Genomic DNA, 4641 nt, shown 5'->3' on the forward strand with positions numbered 1-4641 from the left:
ATTTTATATAACTCAATATATCCAGAATATTAACATTTCAACATGTAGTCAATATAGAAATATTTTACTGTTTTTGTATTACATTTTGTACTACATTTTCATATGTATTTTACACATAGAGCACATCTCAATTCAGATGTAAATTTATATCAAAATACTTGAGCTGATTTAAAATTTTTTTTTTAATTTTAAGATCCTTAAAAATTCAAAGTTGAGAAAGTAGTATCACATACCCAAGTTGTTCCAAACATACTTACAATTTTTCAAATAACTAAATTGAATATGAAAAGTTCTTTTCTTTTAAAATTTGCATCCACACTGACAAAACTTGTTCATCTTTTCCAAAAAGAATTGATTTGACTTTGAAGCAAAAGCACATCAAGCAATCATCACAATTTGCCGTTCAGTGTCAGAGGCTGTAGGGCCAATGCCAAGCAAGGAATAGCATTGTCTTCAGTCGCAGACTCTAAGGTATGGATAGGTCCTTCATATTTGATTGGATATACAGTGGTTTCAGCAGAATCTACAGTTTTTAGGATTATATAAGAGAACTGGCAAATTGGTATTTCTTGGATTGGATAATGTGGGAAAAACAACATTGCTATATATGCTAAAAGATGACAGACTTGGACACATGTCCCAATGTTACCTCCCCTTTCAAAAGAACTAACCATTACTGGCATGGCCTTTGCAACTTTTGATCTGGGTAAACATGTTCAAGATCAAAGAGTGTGGAAAAACTACCTTCCTGCTATCAATGGCATTACAGTTCTGGTGGATTGTGCAGATCATAAAAGGCTGTTAGAATCAAAAGGAGAACTTGATTCACTAATGACAGTTGAAACCATTTCTAATGTGTCTATACTGATTCTTGGGAATAAGATCAACAGACCTGAAGCCATCAGTGAAGAGAGGTTATGAGAGATGTTTGGTTTACACGGTCAGACAACAGGAAGGAGCTGAATGCCGACCTTTAAGTTCTCATGTGCAGTGTGCTCAAAAGACTAGGTTACCAAGAACGCGTCCTCTGCAGGTACAGGTTAACACCAAACCTGAATCGGTTCCAGGTCTCACCATTCAGGCCCACTCAGAGATCTGATCATGCAACATTCATAACTTGAATTCAGTAGAATGATGTTGGTTATAAAACAGATTATTTAGATTATTAAAATTATATCAACAATTCGAGTGAGAATTGAAAACTGGTTATCACAATGTTAACTTTATCATTCGATAAAAATAATTAGTTTTTACAGTTTGCAATCTGATATTACCCCAGCAATATTTACAGTATAAAGAGCAACTTTCCAGCCGTACATTTGAAGCACTTTTAAACAGTATGAAACTACAAATATAAGCCATATTGAAAAGCTCATGATCTTAAATTTTTGTCTACTTTTTGAAACTAGTTTTTAAATTTTAGATTATATGTCCACCTAGTTTAAGTGTACAGTTAATAATTAGCTGATTGATGATGTCTTACAGTTTTCAATAATTTTTCTTACACAAACATCACACAATAAAACAAACTCTAAGGTTTGAAATCCTTAAAAGCGTATCAATTTCAAAACTATGTCAAAGGTTAGTAAGTTCACTAACAAGACAATTCAGTGTTAATTTCAAATTCAAAGGGGGTACTGCATAAATTGAAAACAACTCTGTTGGTCAAAGTGTAAAAACTTCCACTTATAAAATGAACAAGTTCTGAGGATCTGATGTACATTGTGGTGACTATCATTAACAATACTGTATTGTATACTTGCAAGTTGCTAAGAGACTAGATCTTAAATGTTCTCAACACCACCTCCTCAAAAAGAAAAAAAAAGATAATTATGTCAAGTGATAGATGTGTTAACTAAACTTATTGTGGTAATCATTGCATAATCCTCACAATGTACACCTTAAACTTACACAATGTTATATGTCAATTATATCTCAATAAAGTTGGAGGGGGAGGAAGCAAAGAAACTCCAAATTTATCATTAGCAAACAAAATGTTCTTCAAATTTTTTTGGATTTTTTTCAGACAATTTACATAACACTCTTGGTTATAATTAAAATATTCTGCCTATTAATTCATATTAGAAAAATGTATAAAATCATTATCGACTAGTATTATGAAAAATTTCAATATCAACATTAATTCTTACATCTATAGATCTAGATTACAAATAAGCTGTTCTATTCCTTGGAGCCTAAAGTTTTGCCTGTTCACATGCAGCGTGATATGACTGAGAAAACGTAAATCATAACTGCCAAGTTTTGTCTGTCATTATTGAAAATGTTGCAAATATTCTTTTGTTTCAAGAAAATCTTGAATTGGGGTTAATAGCATAGTAAATCTTGGTAAAATTCTTTTACAACTCAACCAATGAGCATTGGTAAATAACACAAGATCATTAAATTCAGGGTCTTCTACTTCTTTCAACAGTGCCATAAACTGGTGCTGATTCATAGTATTGGCATGTATGTATGGAACAATTTTAATAACTGTATACATGACACTTTCCATGAGTCTGATTCAGAAAACTGAGCACAAATATTTTCAATATGTATCATTTTGTGGAAGAAAGCAATAAGGGAAACATCAATTTCTTATTTTTAAATTCCTATAAATCCAGATTTTTGATGTAACAGCTGAAGCACCTCCATCATGATATAAAAAACTTTTTTTCATATTTAGCTGAAATTCTTCTTTGACAGTCATAAAAATTTCAAATATATCTATGCCACGAATTTTGCTTTTTAGTCTATGAGTTGACGACACTTCTTCATAAGTTTGGAAGTCCTCTGAGACTAAACATAACCAAAGTATTAATCAGGCATGACTCATCCTAAGCACTTGAAATGTGTTAAAGAAATTGCAGTCTTTCCAATTCTGAATCAATCGATCTTTGATATTCTTAAGAAGGGCTTGTATTCCATGGGCAATTGTTTGGTGACTTCATTGAAGATATTTTATTTTTTATAAAATATGATTTTTACTCTTTTCCTAATAATTTTATAATATTTCCAGAAATGAAATAATAATTTCTTTTACCATGTTTCCATCTAAAAATGATTTTCTCTTTTGTGCAAGAATCTAAGTCATTTAATATCTAGCTAAAGTTACAAGCTCAAACCCTATTAGACATAATTTTTTAAATTGCTGTTGGATATTCATTTCTGACTTCTGGCAACTAATTTAGTCTATTCTTTTCAAATCTTTTTGACTGTTGAGAGGAAACATCAAAGAAACCATATATTTTCTGATAATGTCTCTAATATTGTCTGCTTTATTATCTTAAAGAACACTTATACATCAAGCAACCTGCTTTTTTGTTTTGCTTGGCCACAAAAAACCGCAATTGCCATGACTTGTGAAATTTGAGACACATCTTCCCCTAGTCTTTTTTTTTCCTTTATTGCTCTAGTTGTAGGACTGGCCTCTGCATCTCCATTTGCTTCTAATCACTAGTATGCCCTAGTTTTAAACTTAAAACTTTGTCCATACTTAATTTTTAAATTAGAACAATAATATAACTGCTTTAATTGAAATAATAAGTATTTCCATTTGATTACCAATTACAATTTACATAGGTATCACTGTAACTGGTGCTTTCTGTATAAACATCCAAATAATTGTGTTACAATGTTACATCGATGCGTAGGGAAAAGCATTTAAATCATTTTGTTGACACCAACTAGATTGGTAATGTGTTTATGTGTAATACTAGAAAAGACACAGGCCCACCACGCACACTGCACCATTACAGTAACATTTACATGATTCGATGGTTAAGGTGCAATGTAATCTTCTCAGAACAATGGAGTTGTATTTAATGAAAAAATTTTTACATTGGTTCAATTTTTAAATTTCAAAGTAAATTAGTTTAAACTAAACTGAAATCAACAATTCAGTTCCTCAGTGGTGCTAGCCACACTTCAAATGCTCAGGAGCCCACGTGATTAGTGGTCACTGAATTTGACAGAATAGCTTTACACCATTCTTTCCTGGTCCTGGCTTGCTTTCTGTGGGGGGAGCGTGCTGTGCGGCTTGCAGGATCTTAGTTCCCCGACCAGGGATTGAATTGGGTCCCAGGGCAGTGAAAGTGCCGAATCCTAACCACTGGACTGCCAGGGAAGTCCAGTCCTGGCTTGTTTTTGAACCCCAACTTTGACCTTCTATTTGCTATGCATTAGCTCTGTCTTTCCTGATGGACACTAATTAGCTTGCCCTCATCTCACTGTCCTTCACTGCTCTCATCTAAATCAGACAATTAAGCCTTCGCTTCAGCTTTTTGGTCCCATCCTCTGGCAGCATCTACTTGGTTAGTGTTTTTCTCAGTCAAGCCTGAATCCCATGGAGGAGGGTGGGAATAGGATGGGCTGAACATTAGTAAGAAGAAAACAGAGGCTAAGATAATGAGGAGGCTATAAAAAGCAAGTAGCAACTCTAAATTCTTATTTCTTATCTTAGATATATGACCTTAAAAAACTTGCAGAACATATTACTTAACTATTGACATAATTATTTTTGAAAATCGTACAGAATAGTGGAAGAACTGAAAATGAGCTAACATTTCTAATTTTCATAAAAGGAAGAAACTTCTGCAGACAGTTCAGGGTAAATAAATGTAATAACCATCTTAAGCAAAATTC

The 4641-nt window shown here is 32.9% G+C and overlaps 1 pseudogene; it reads left to right on the plus strand.

Moving 5' to 3' along the window:
* Window positions 1-473: 473 nt before the first annotated feature.
* LOC114887530 lies at window positions 474-1121 on the plus strand (annotated as a pseudogene).
* The last annotated feature ends 3520 nt before the right edge of the window (window positions 1122-4641 follow it).

This window comes from Monodon monoceros, unplaced genomic scaffold (assembly GCF_005190385.1).
Source record: "Monodon monoceros isolate NGI ecotype Baffin Bay Population unplaced genomic scaffold, NGI_Narwhal_1 Super_Scaffold_7, whole genome shotgun sequence".
Taxonomy (NCBI): Eukaryota; Metazoa; Chordata; class Mammalia; order Artiodactyla; family Monodontidae; genus Monodon; species Monodon monoceros.